The sequence below is a fragment of the Bos grunniens genome, chromosome 25, assembly GCF_055505025.1.
Source record: "Bos grunniens cultivar Pamir isolate PY7600 chromosome 25, Bosgru_T2T1.0, whole genome shotgun sequence".
In the NCBI taxonomy this organism is placed as follows: Eukaryota; Metazoa; Chordata; class Mammalia; order Artiodactyla; family Bovidae; genus Bos; species Bos grunniens.
Window position 1 is genome coordinate 16,728,071 of NC_141189.1, and position 14,522 is coordinate 16,742,592.

A 14,522-nucleotide genomic window follows, 5' to 3' on the forward strand; every position below is an offset into this window, starting at 1 on the left:
TAATGAAGACTCGAACAAAGCAGGATAGAAAGTTCTCTCTGTGTCACAAAGCAGTTCCAAGGGTTGGTACTCTGGGGTTAAAGTGGCAGCTCCATCGTGTCAAGGATTTCAATTACTTCTGGCTCATTTTTCAGCCACTTTTCAAACATGGCTACCACTCTGCACTCCAACCTAGCTGCTCCAGTACCTGCCATTTCATCTGCATTCAGCTTATGTAAATAGAGTGGGAAAAGGACTGGTGGAGGCCACAATAATATATTTTTAAGGCCATAACCTAAAAGCAGAACAAATTGCATCTGCTCGGAAGTTAAACATATCACTACACCCAACTACAGGAGAGGTTGGGACATGTAGTATATAACTACTTAGCCACGTGCTAGCCCAAACTGGGGGAGAGTTTTATTATTAAAAGAAGTAGGAGAGGGACTTCTCTGGGGTCAAGGGGCTAAGACTCTGTGCTCCCAATGCAGGCAGTTTGGGTTTGATCCATGATCAGGAAACTAGATCCCACGTGCTGCAACTAAGACACAAATAAATATTTAAAAAAGAAGAAGAAGCAGGAGAGAGTGAATATTAGAAGAAACTAGCAAGCAATAAGGGGTACAGGATGGAGAAAACCCCTCGGTCTGGCCCTGAGCATAGCCTTTATCCTTTTCTCCTGTCCACTGCATTTAAACCCTGGGTTGCAAAACTTGGAATCAATTGTTCTCAGGGACCCAAGAATATGAACAAAGGAATAAGGCAGCAGTTGGAGCAGAAACAGATGCACAGCAGATTAAGACCAGCTTGAACCTTTAAGAACCTTTATCCATCAGGCTCCCTTGAGTTGCCTAATAACTCTCCTAGAATCTCTGACCTGAGAAGGACTTTAAAAGATATCTTTCCTGGTGGTGCAGTGGCTAAGACTCTGCACTCCCAGTGCAGAGGACCCAGGCTCAATCTCTGGTTGTGGAACTAGATCCCACTTGCCACAACTAAAGGTCCCACGTGCTGTAATGAAGATTGAAGATCCTGTGTGCTGCAGCCAAATAAATTCCTTTTAAAAAGGCATCTAGTCCAACCTTGTCCCCAACTAGGGATGGAGCAGCACCTCCTGCTTTGGAAGCACAGAGTCAACTGCTGGCCTGCCAGGGAAGCCCCCAGAGTTATTCCTTAATGTGAGCTGAAATCTGACTCTCCTACCTGCCCCTTGAGCAAGCTTCTGTTTTCTGGTCCCTTCTATCTGAGATGCTTTTATTCTCACCAGTCCTGTAAGGCTCAGCTCTTCAAAGTCTTCTCCTATTTGCCCTCAACCACCTGACTGCTTGCCTCCAAGGTAAGCAAGCCTGTGCCCAGAATCTCAGTCATTTTGACATTTAGCTCCTTCAGATTTCCCTTCAAACCCCTCTTTCCATGACAGATTATTTATTCATTCATTTAATACTTATTGGATGCTTACCACATTACCAGGACCTGGTTGAAGGTACGCCCTGGGAGGAGGGACAAACGACCCTCGTAGGATTGGAACCAGGCCTTAGGGTCGGTGTCATTTCTTGGACTCAGGAGTCAAATGGCAGGAGCAGCACTTGGCAGTAGCTCTCTGCCTAGGATAGATCTGATGCGTCAGCTTCAGAAGAGCATAGCAACAGCTCCCATGCATTGGGATACTACTCTTGTGACGCATGTTTTATAGGTACTGCCCCATTTAATCCTCACAATAACTCAGTAGGCATAGTATTATGTGCTCAGTTGCTTACACGTGTTCAACTCTTTGCAATCCCGTGGACTGTACCCTACCAGGCTTCTCTGTCCATGGGATTTTCCAGGCAGGACTACTGTTGTGGGTTGCCATTTCCTCCTCCAGGGGATCTTCCTGACCCAGAGATCAAACCTGCATCGCCTGTGTCTCCTGCATTGGCAGGCAGATTCTTTATCACTGAGCCACCTGGGAGCCAGGTAGAGTATTACTGATCCCATTTTACAGACCAGAAAACCAAAGTTTCTGTAAAAGAGAAGTAACTTCATCAAAGTCACACAGGCACAACCTGCAGAAGCTGAGACTTTTAAATCAGGTCTGTCTGATTTTCAAAGCCAGGTTTTTCTCTTTGTGACTACATGCCTGAGACTAACTGACCATGAGGAATCCTAGATGCTAGTTAATTTCTGGTCAATTACTCCGGTCTGAGCCTGTTTCCTTCCTCTGTCAATTGCTGAGACTATCCTGTCTTCTTTCAGCTTCAAAGGAGAAAATAGGCTGGGAAGGGTTGTGTCTCGCTGGGTGTGGTCACTCCCTAGGTAATGGATCCTTTGATCCGCACTTGCCAGGAGGCCCCACACACGACCCCTCATACAACTCCTGGTCCCACCCTTCCCTGGCACAGCCTCTGCTTGGGAGGTTCCAGGAACCAGGTAATTCTTGGACTTATAGGATGGGCCTGGGGGGAGTGCAGGAGGGTGGAACTGGCTTAAACGCACAGGGGGACTGGGGATCCAATCAGGACAAGAACCCTCCAGAACCTCCCTCTTCCCTTCCACTCCTTTCTTTATCTTCTCCTGCTTGTATGTAATACCTGTTTCCCCAGTTTCTTGGGTTCCTTCTGAGAACTGGAGAGTTGACTGACCTCTCTTTCTTCCTCAGGGGCTTATGGAAATTTCCAGGTAGGTTGCCACACTTCAAAGGATTCCCAGCTCCTTGCAGAGAATCTGGAAAGACGCTGTGGGGCTCTGTATTTGCTTGTCCTTGTCTGTCCACTCCTTTCTCTAAAGGCCAGCACTCAGATATATATATATCTTTTTAATTCAGGATCACCCGAAGTTGATTTTAAATGAGCACTTTAAAGTTTGTTTTTTTTAAATTTTTTGTTGCTGTGGGCAGCCTTTCTCTAGTTGTGGTACGTGGGCTTCTCATTGCAGTGGCTCCTCCTGTAGCGGAGCACAGGCTTTAGGGTGCAGGGGCTTCAGCAGTTGCCGTACTCACGCTTCGTTGCCCCGCAGCACGTGGGATCTTCCTGGACTAGGGATTGAACTTGTGTCCGCTGCATTGACAGGCAGATTCCTAACCCCTGGACCACCAAGGAAGTTCCACTTTTAAAAAAATTAATTATTTTAAAATTTTATTTGGCTACGCTGGGTCTTAGTTGTGGCTTGTGGGATCTTTTTTAGTTGAGGCACGGGAGATCTAATTTCCTGACCAAGGCTGGAACATGGGCCCTCTGCATAGTGAATGTGGACTCTTAACCGCTGGACTGCCAGGGAAGTCCCTCAAGTAGCATTTTTTAAAAGTGGTTCTATTAATAATAATAGCAGTCCTAGTCCTAGATACTGTTATTGATGAACTGTCTCAGGGTTTTCCCAGCTTTGCCTTTCACAGTTTTGTGATTTCTGCCCTATGGGCATTCAAGCTACACCATTATTTACTAAGCATTTAAAAAATTACCTTCTTACTTTTTTACTCAAATATATTTAAAAGGAAACTACATAACTTTCAAAAATGGAAGCCCACAATCACTTGTCATAGTTAGAAAATAACTGTAAAAAGAAATACCTAACCATAATTTTAAGTCCACCTGGGTACTACCTATGACAACTTTGTGTATTGAGTCATAAGTGTCCACACTTGGAGGAAAAATATCAGTTGTTCACGAACCAGACACTGTGCCAGGAACTTTGCATACATGGGAGACCGCCTCATTGTAATCACCCGGAAACTGAAGAAAATACTGATTCCTGGCTCCTTCCCCCTGAGATTCTGATTTCATTGGCCTGGAGTGCAGCTTGGGCACTGGGACTTTGAACAGTGAGTCAGAAAGAGAAAAACAAATATGATCTACTAATGCATATATGTGGAATCTAGAAAAATGGTGCAGATGAACCTATTGGCAGGGCAGGAATAAATATGCAGACGTAGAGAATGAACGTGTGGACATGGGTCGGGGGAAAGAGGAGGTGGGAAGAACTGAGAGATTGGAATTGACATAAAGACACTGCTGTGTGTGAAACATAGCTAGTGGGAACCTGTTGTATGGCACAGGGAGCTCAGCTCCATGCTGTGAGGACCTAGATGCGTGTGATGAGGGTGGAGAGGGAGGTTCAAGATGGAGGGGATATATGTGTATGTAGTGCCAATTCACTTTGTTGTACAGCAGAAACTAACAGAACATTGTAAATCAACTCTACCCCAATTAAAAAAAACAGAGAGAGAGATTCAAACATGCAGTGAAGTTTGAGAACTGTATTTACCAAAGATGACCATAGCCAGATCCCACCCCACAAGCTCTTCTGACAGTACGACCTTGATGCTCCCTCCATCAACTGGGGGATATAGGACTCTTTTCCTTCCAAACACACAAGGACCTCTGTGACCGCCATGACTGATAGACTGTGGCAGAAGTGGTATTTCCTGAAACACCAAGTGCTTGTACCTTGTTGTTGGCGGTTCTTGGACCCCAGCCACCCTGTTGTGAGGAAGTTCAAGATAGCCCACGTGAAAGTCAACATAGAAAGTCACGTGTTATTAGTGGTCTGACTTCTGGTGCGGCGGAAGTCCCAGCTGAAAGCTGTCTCCAGCCTCCGGACATGTGAGTGAAGGGAGCCTACAGAGGGTAGGGTCATCTTTAGCAACTGAATCTTCTCAGGTGAGGCCTGAGATATAGTGCAGTAGAGACAAGCCACCTCCAACTCCTGATCCACAGAATATCTGGGTGCATAACCAAATAGCTGTTTGTAACCATTATGTTTGGGGATGGTTTGTTGTTAGACCAGCCTTACTTAGAGTTTCCCCAGATCCATTCCAGATCCTGCCTAAAAACTTGGCTGTGACCTGGGACAAGTGATTATTTACCCTGTATCTTAATTTTCTCTACTGCAAACATTCACCTCCCAGAATGGTGTGGTGTGTTTTTTTGTTTGTTTGATTGATTGATTTTTGGCCAAGCCTTGAGAGTTTGGGGATCCTAGTTCCCCAACCAGGGATGGAACCCGTGGCCCCTGCAGTGGAAGCATGGAGTCTTAACCACTGAATCACCAGGAAGTCACCAGAATTGTGCTTTTATTGTTGTTTTTTCTTTTGCTGCTTGAGGGACCTTAGTTCCCTGACCAGGGACTGAACACTGGCCCCTGGCAACAAAAGCAGTGAAAACATGGAGTCCTAACCACTGGGCCACCCAGGGAATACCCACCTCCTGAAATGGTTTGAGGATGCAAGGAAACTGTTTTTCAAGCACTTCATAGGGTACCCAAAAAAGATCTTAAGAAGGCAGCAGAGTGACAGCTGACATCATGGGCTCCGGGCCCAGACTGTCAGTTCAAGTCCCAGCTCGCTCACCATCTCTGTCTGATCTTGGTCCAGTTATTTGACCTTTCTATGCCTCCATTTCCCCATATGGGAAGTAAGAGTGCTGATAACATTCAACATAGCATTATGGCTGTGACTGGGTTAATGTGAAATACACAGTAAACATCATGTGAGTGAGCTATTAAAACAAGGGAACAGCCAACGTAGCTCAGGTGTGCAAGAAATGAGATCTGAATTGCTATTTCCTGTTCCCTTTCTGCCGGCGGCAGGTCTTTGAAGGGGTCAGTTTGCCGTTTTTTCCACTCCTTTTCCCAGGGCTCCCCAGGAGCAGAGTTGAGAAGCAGCATGAATCCTCTTGGCCTTGACATCCCCTGGGTACATTGGAATCCGCCAAGATGTCCCCCCTCTGCCTTCCTGTCCTTTCTGTCTGTTCTTTACTGTCAGCCACACAGCGCCTGCTCTTGTCTGTGTTCTCTGGGCCACCTCCCGCAGCCTTTGTGTCATGCTGGGGTGCAGGGGCACTGTCCACCTGGAAAATGGGGTACAGTTCCTTCCATACCTCAGATCTCACCCAACTCTTCAGAACAGCGTGGTCAGAAGAATCCTTTCTCAAGGACATGTCTGTTCTAAGATCTCCCTCTGTCCTTTCCAAATTGCCTCCTTCTTCCTTAACTTGGGGAGTATTTTATTTTATCTTTGGCTGTGCTGGGTCTTCACTGTGGCACACAGGGTTCTCTAGCTATAGCACGTGGGCTTAGTTGCCCCATGGCATAGCAGATCTTAGTTCCCTGACCAGGGATCAAACCTGTATCCCCTGCATTGGAAGGTGGGTTCTTAATCACTGGACCACCAGGGAAGTATTTTAAAATTTGCCCACTCCCCACCCCATCCACCCTGCTCTTGTGTCCTCATGATTCTCTGTGCCTTGAGTCCCCGGTGTTAGTAGCTTAGTCATGTCTGACTCTTTGCGACCCCATGGACTGCAGCCCGCAAGGCTCCTCTGTCTGTGGGATTCTCCAGGGGAAAAGAGTGGATTGTCATTCTCTTCTCCAGGGGATCTTCCCGATTCAGGGATCGAACCCGGGTATCCTGCATTGCAGGCAGATTCTTTACCATCTGAGCCACCAGGGTTCCACCAGGAGTCCCCTAAGGCTGTTGAAGTAAAAAGGAAACTTCAATGACATCCCTTCCCTGTAGCCATGAAAGTCCACACTGATTAAACAGTGATGGGATGAGCATAAAAAGAAGAGGAAGAAAACTCCACCTGGGTTAGTAGAAAAGAAATGTCTACAATCGCAGTGACTTTTATTATCACAGTGAATATTTACCAAAGTCCTGTGGGAGGGAAAAGATCTGGGTCATGGGTTCACCAACTGTCACGGGCTGAGCCAGGAGGAGACCAGGTGTGCTAACACCCACACCCAAGCTTTCTAGAGAATTCTGTGGTCTTCAGGGAGCCCAGGGAGAGCAAGCTAAGAAGCAAGGGCACCTCACTCCCCCGAGGCCCTGTGCAAGCAGCCAGCCTGAAGAGAGGAGACTGCTCCCCAGAGGCTGGACCAGGAATCCAGGTCTCAGCCAACCAGAAGCACTTTCTTTTCTTTGTAAAACAAGGTTCTTTTTGCTTCTCCGAGAACAAAAGCAGCTGATGCTGTGGAGGCGCTATGGTAAAGAAACTGCCTGCCAATGAAGGAGACCGGGAGAAATGGACTTGATCCCTGGGTGAGGAAGATCCCCTGGAGGAGGGCACAGCAACCCACTCCAGTATTCTTGCCTGGAGAATCCCATGGACCGAGGAGCCTGGTGGGCTATAGTCCATGGGGCTGCAAAGAGTCGGACATGACTGAGCACTGACTTAGCACACACCCACGCTGTGGAATCAGAAGATGACTCCTCACCTCTTGTTCTGTCCTCTTGAGTGAACACATTCTCCTTCCAACTTTAGCAAAACACTGGAGTTATAAAATTAAGCACTTTGTGAAATGTTTGCACCAGCTCTATGCAGCCTCGCCCTGTTATCTCTCTTTTGGAGAACAGTTGGGAGAGTTGTTAACTACTTAAGGAAAGATTTATTCCTCAGCAGATATTTCCTGAGCCAGAGAATATTCTAAAAGATACAGATACAGTGTCAATGAGCTCTTTCCTTTTGGAACTTGTAGTGAGGGGCAGACAAACAAGAGAAAAAAAACATGAATTTCAGTGTGGCTTGTCCCTGGTGGCTCAGACAGTAAAGAACTCACCTGCAACGCAGGAGACCCAGGTTTGATCCCTGGGTTGGGAAGACCCCTGGAGAAGGGAATGGTCCACTCCAGTATTCCTGCCTGGAGAATTCCATGGAGAGAGGAGCCTGGCGGGCTACAGTCCAAGGGGTTGCCGCAAAGAGTGAGACACGACTGACCAACTAACACTTTTATTTCTGTGCAATTTAAAATACCTTGGGTCTTCCCTGGTGCCTCAGCGATAGAGAATCTGCTTTCCTATGCAGGAGACACAGGTTTAATCTCTGATTCAGCAAAATCTCACATGCCTCAGAGCAACTAAGCCCATGTGCCACAACTTTTGAACCTGTGCTCTCAAGCCTGGGAGCCACAGCTACTGAACCCTGGTGTGGGACTTCCTTCGTGATCCAGTAGTTAACACTCTCTGCTTGGGTGTGGCATTCTAGGGCCTCAAACACCTGCGCCGTAGCATCAGTGTCCTCTGGTTCCTCTGCTTCAGAGCTGGTACCTGGCACTAAGTAGGTGCCTGTAATATTCTGTAATATTCACGAATCAATGCATCAGACATAGTCTTGATTAGGTACTTCCCTGGTGGTCCAGTGATTGAGAATCCATCTGCTAATGCAGGGAACATGGGTTCTATCCTCAGCCTGGGAAGATCCCACATGCTGTGGGGCAACTAAGCTCGTGTGCCATGACCACTGAGCCCACATGCCTAGAGCCTGTGCTTTGAGACAAGAGAAACCACCGCAATGAGAAGCCCTCGCGTTGCAGCTAGAGAGTAGCCCCTGATCACCACAACTAGAGAAAGCCTGAGTGCAGCAACAAAGACCCAGTGCAGCCGAAAATAAATTAAATATATATTTATAAACTGTGAGCGTGTCCCACTTCTGGGAAGTGAACTGTCCACTCACCAAGGAGCTCCAAGTGCAGTGCTCAGGATTAAGTAACAGACACAGCAGTCAGGGGTGGGAGAGACCTCATGGCAACTGCCAGGTGAGGGGCCCGGGGTTGGCATGGGGCCCAGGGTCAGCCTCAGAAGGTAGGGCTGCTGGACGACCTGGTGTCGGCCCAGGGCCTGCTGTCTATCTCAGACACTTAGCAGGGCCTGGCCCAGGGCTCAGCCCAGAGTCAGTCTTCATTCCAAGTTCTCTCCATAGGGAGGCTTGATGAAACCTCACCCAAGCTAGGAAATGAGTCCCAACCAGTGGTGCTCAGATCCAAGGCTGTCCACACTGTGGCCCAGGGCCTGCTTGGAGGGCTGTCTCCCAGACCCCTCTGCTTCAGGCCCAGACTGTGCTCCAGAGAGGCACGTCTCTGGCTACCAGGCTTCTTTGGCCTGGGGACCCCCATTTGCACTCCAAACCTGTCTGAACATCCCGAGCTCTAACTGCAGCCTCTTCTGTTCCTTCCTCACTCGCTCTCTCATTTTTCATATATTTAATTTTATTTATTTGTTTTTGGCTGTGTGCTGGGTCTCCGTTACTGTACAGGCTTTTCTCTAGTTGCAGCGAGCAGGGACTACTCTTGGTTGCAGTGTGCAGGCTTCTGGTTGCGGTGGCTTCTCTAGTTGTGGAGCACGGACCCTAGGTGCCTGGGCTTCAGTAGTTGTGGCACGTGGGCTCAATAGTTGCGGTTCCCGGGCTCTGGAGCACAGGCTCAGCCGTTGTGGTGCACAGGTTCAGCAGCTCCAAGACATGTGGGATCTTCCCAGACCAGGGATCGAACCTATGTCTCCTGCACTGGCAGGTGGATTCCTTAACCACTGAGCCACCAGGGAAGCCCTCTTCCTCACTCTCTTCTTGCAACTCTTTAGCCTTTCTTTGCCCATTGATAACAACCATCCCAGAGTATTTATTAATGACAACTAGTGTTTCCTACGGAGAAGGCAATGGCACCCCACTCCAGTGGGGTGGAAAATCCCATGGATGGAGGAGCCTGGTAGGCTGCAGTCCACGGGGTCACTAAGAGTCGGACACGACTGAGCGACTTCACTTTCACTTTTCACTTTTCACTTTCCTGTATTGGAGAAGGAAATGGCAACCCACTCCAGTGTTCTTGCCTGGAGAATCCCAGGGACAGGGGAGCCTGGTGGGCTGCCGTCTATGGGGTCGCACAGAGTTGGACACGACTGAAGCGACTTAGCAACAAGCGTTTCCTAAGAGCTTGTGGAGCAGGCCTTGTACTACCACTAAGAGCTAGAATCTACAGCTTTACTAGGTGCCAATCCCCCTTCTAAGCACTTTACAAACAATAGCTCATTGAATCCTCTAAATAGTCTTATGACTTTGGATTATTTTCCTCATTTTGTTTTCCTTTGGCCTGCGCTGGGTCTTTGCTGTGGTGCGGGCTATTTCTAGTTGCCACGTGGCCTTCTCTTGCTGCTGTGCAAGGGCCTCTCCCGGCAGTGGGCGGGCTTCTCTTGGGAAGCAGAGGCTCCAGAGCTTGTGGCTCAGTAGCAGTGGAGTTCATGCTTCTCTAGTTGCCCCAAGACATGTGGGATCTCAGTTTCCTGAGCAGGAATTGAACCGATGTCCCCTGCATTGGAAGGCAGATTATTCTTAACCACTGGACCACCAGAGAGGTCCCCTTTTCCTCACATTAGAGATGATGAACCTAGTCACAGAGAGGTTACATAACTTGCTTAAGATCACACAGCTGCTCAGCAGCAGTGGCAGGCATTTATGTGTATAATTGTCACTGCTGTCGCAGCTGGCTGGCAGGAGTAGCATCCCCACTTGGTAGAGGAATCAAGCACAGGGAGGTTTCCTGCCTTGTCCAAGGTCACCCTGGAAACTCTTGGAGCTGCAAAAGGTCTGTCTGACTCCCCAGTGGAGTCCTGAGCCTTGAAACCCTCTGCTGCTGCTGCTGCTAAGTCGCTTCAGTCATGTCCGACTCTGTGTGACCCCATAGACGGCAGCCCACCAGGCTCCCCCGTCCCTGGGATTCTCCAGGCAAGAACACTGGAGTGGGTTGCCATTTCCTTCTCCAATGCATGAAAGTGAAAAGTGAAAGGGAAGTCACTCAGTCGTGTCCGACGCTTAGCGACCCCATGGACTGCAGCCCACCAGGCTCCTCCGTCCATGGGATTTTCCAGGCAAGAGTACTGGAGTGGGGTGCCATTGCCTTCTCCGTGAAACCCTCTACCTTCCTAATTTTGTCTTCTCGTTTGGGCTGAGAGGTAGGCAGGGCTGGAATGGCGGGCCTCGTGTTCCTGATGGGGAAACTGAAGCCTAGCACGTTTGGGCAGAGAGGAGCGGGGACTTGCGTTGGGACTTTTCATCCCCAGGCTGGTGTTTTTTCTCTGCAGCCCTGACTCCTGGGCTTCAAACTCTTCCTTCCTGGCACTCAGCAGAGCTGGCTTTCCCACCTCCTCACATTCTGCGAAGCGCAATCTTCCTGCCCCTGTATTCATATGTCATTTTCATAGAATGTCCAGCGATGAAAGTCTTGTGGATGGCAAGGTGGGCCCTGCACCCCCTTTCTCTCAGCTCTCCCCATGTGCCTGCCGTGACCTAGACAGTGCCCCTCTATGGGAGAAAAAAAGGAGAGACTGAGGGTGAGAAGCCTTTTTTTCTTGCTAGACTTCCCCCACCCCACCCCCAGGGTTGGTTGTCCCATAAGAGATGCACCCAAGGTGGGGGGGAGGGGTCGTGGCACCCAAGCCGCCTCACTGATGCCTTGAGCTCAGGGCAGGACGCTGCGACTCCAGTCGTGTCCAACTCTTTGCAACCCCACGGACTGTAGCCTGCCAGGCTCCTCTGTCTATGGGGTTATCCTGGCAAGAATACTGGAATGGGTTGCCATTTTGTCCTCCAGGGGATCTTCCCGACCCAGGGATCAAACCCACATCCCCTGCGTCTCCTGCATTGGCAGGCAAGTTCTTTTACCCCTGAGACACTGCAGGGGAAAACATAGATGTGGCGAGGAAAGGCGCATGCATACAAGGAGCGCAATGATCAGGGCTGGGATGCAGGACTTTATTAGCCTGTCATCTCGTGAGAGCTGATGGGTGCTGTGCTAGCCTCTGGGTCTTATCACTTGTGTTCTGGAGACAGCAGTGTGACCCCAGCTCCAACCTGGACTTACCTCCCCCCTCAGTCTTCCTGCCTTCACTGAAGGCCATCTTGGTTTCACCAAGGGGTTAGTTCCAAACCTCGAAGCTGACATCATGGAGCCCAGGGATTCCCCTGGCCATCCCAGGCTGAAAACGAGGGAATTGAGTTCCAGTCTTCATTCTGCCACTGATCTGCTCTGTAACCTTGAACAAGATTTCCCCGCCCTGATTCTGTCCTGATGTCACATCTGAGGCTTCTAACTTCTGCTTCCTGCACTCAGGATTCCCATGCAACCCCATGGAGTGCCCCACATGGTCAGAGCTGTAACAGGGCTTGGAAAATAATCAGAAAAATTGGCAGATGGTTCCTTTCTCTCTCTCTGTTTTTTAATCATCTGGGTTTTAATTTCCCTATGTAATCATAGTGGCAGCATTTGAAAATTGTTATTCCTTTTCAATGAGGAAACTGAGGTCCAGAGCAGGCTATTGACTCACCTGAGGTCACCAGGAGGGTTAGCTGCACACCAGAGTCTAGAGCTCTTTCCAGCAGTTGTTACCCCTCACCACATCCCTTCCATTTCCTGCTGGCCCCAGCCCAAGCCTCAGCCCACCAGCCAAGATCCACTTATGGAAGCTGATACCCAGGTGGTAGACACAGGCCCATCCTTCAAGGATGTGGGCAGAGGCTGGCACAGCCTTCACTGGCCCTCTGGCTTTTTGCCAAGGATCTACTAAGATCTCTCGCAGGGCCAGTGCTCAGCAGCCCAGGTGCTTTCTTACCCGCTCAGCACCTGGCTGAAGCCTTGGCCAGACTGGGAGAAAGCTGGTTGTGAGACTCAGGGCTTTGCTGGTCCCAGACCTTCTGTTTCATCCTGGCAGTTTATAGCTCACCAGCCATAAGCAAAACCTGGATTAGACACTTGTTGGCAGAAGACAGATTGGTTCAATGATTTATTGAGAACCTGCTCTTGTTAGCTACTGAGGATGCATCAGTGCATAAAACAGGCAAAAATTCCCATCCTTGTGGAACCCATATTCTCGTGCCTGGAGACAGAACCAAAAAAGAGAGAGAGAGAGAGAGAGAAAATGTTCAATATCTAAAAACATTTGCTATCTAAAGTACTATACAGAAAAGTAGTGCAGGGAAGGGAATAGAGAGTATCAGCGTAGTCAGTGAAGATCCTATTTGTGAAGGAGACATTTGTGCACAGTATTAAGGAGACAGTGAGCTTTGCACACATGAAGCAGAACAGCAAGTGCAAAGGTCCTGAGGCAGGATGTTCTAAGAGCCAGGAAGAGGCCAGTATGGCTGGAGAGGTATGAGTGAGGATACAGTGGGCAAGACAAAGAAATGTGAGATATCCACTGAAGGCAAGGTTCATGGCAGGAAGAGATGAGCCATTCAGGGAAGAAAGCCCATGCTGAGGCGTCTGGGTACAGAAAAGGCTGGGGAAAGGGAACTCCAGAGAAGGCAGTGAGGGCATTCTAGGCTGAGAGACCAGCCTGTGCAAAGGCAAAGAAGCAATTGGTGGAGCAAGAAGAGGGCTGGAGGGAGGTGTGAGGCTGGAGGAGTCAGCCGCAGCCAAATTGAGAAGCAGCAAGGGCCAGGAGGTCCCTTGCTCGGGGAACACTGAGACGGTTGGGAAGGTCAAGAGGTTGTGGTCAGAGAGTGAAAGATGGGGTTCGAGGTTTGAAAGGTAAAGCGGCTCTGGGTGATGGCAAAGAGTCAGGAGTGGCTGTGGTCGGAGAAGAGGCAGAGTGTGCATGCCTCCAGGACAACAGCAGGGCTCAGGGATGTGAGGAAGACCAGCCAGGGCCTTGTCAGCATCAGTCTCAGGATGGATGGGACCTGACAGGGAGGAGTATTAGTTGCCTGGGATGTGGGGGAACGGGCTGCCACCACTGGGGGGCGCTGCAAAGGAAACTGATCCAGGATAGGCAGGTGCAAGCCGCTCTTCCTTTTCCTTCTCCTCCAGTGGCCTTCTGCAGGGTTCCTCAGCCGGTGCTGATACTTCCCTGGGAGTTGGTCCCTGGTGGCCCTGTGCATGCACACGGCTGGGGAGGCAGGGTATAGGAAGGGGAAGCCCCTTTGGTTTCTGTAACACCCCCAGGGCCCAGCAGGGAAACCCCATGGGTCCTAAAAGGAAAGTGGCAGCAGTGGGCTTGGGGGAAGACCAAGAAACCCCATCTTCTCCTTGAAGATGGGAAATCCAGGGTGGGCCTGAGGGCGGGGCAGCGCTGGAAGGGAGATCTGTAACCGGCCCTGACAGCCATCTACAGAGCAGAAACACCAAAGCAATTCGGGGACCTGGCTGAGCCCTGATCCTGACCTCACAGAACCCCAAACTGGCTATGGGCTGAGCCCTGACTCTGCTCATCCACTGAGCTCTTAACTCGGCCCAAGCCCGAGCCCTGACCTGAGTCACCCAAGCGGTCGGGATGTTGGCCACAGACTGAAGTTTGTGCCCTGTCTGGTCTGAGCTCTGAGCCCAACCTTAACTGGTTCCACACAGGGCCCCCACATCATTGATAGCTCTGACCCCAAACACAGGCAGAACCAGGGCGTTGACCCCAGATGAAGTTCCAAGTTTGGCTCTAGACCAAGTCCTGAGTGCTAATCCTAGATCTGATCCTGGCTAAAGTCTGAGCTTGGCCCTGAATGAACCTGTTCTCATCCCACCCTGACCCTGACTACAGACTGAACCCTTGACTCTGCCCAGACTGAGACCCTACCGCCTCACACAAAGCCCCATCCCAGTCACCCACTAAACCCTGACCTCCCTGGCACTCCCTCCCTCAGCCATCTGGTAAACCAGCAGAGCATAAGGATGACTCAAAACCCCAAGTCCCCTCTAATGGGCAATCCCCTTACCTGGCCATCCATCTTTGGGAGGACAATGGACTGTGATGGTACTGGGATGATGGTGACAAAGAAGAGAAACAGGAGGGGGGCTGGAGTCTCTGGGACCTACCAGCA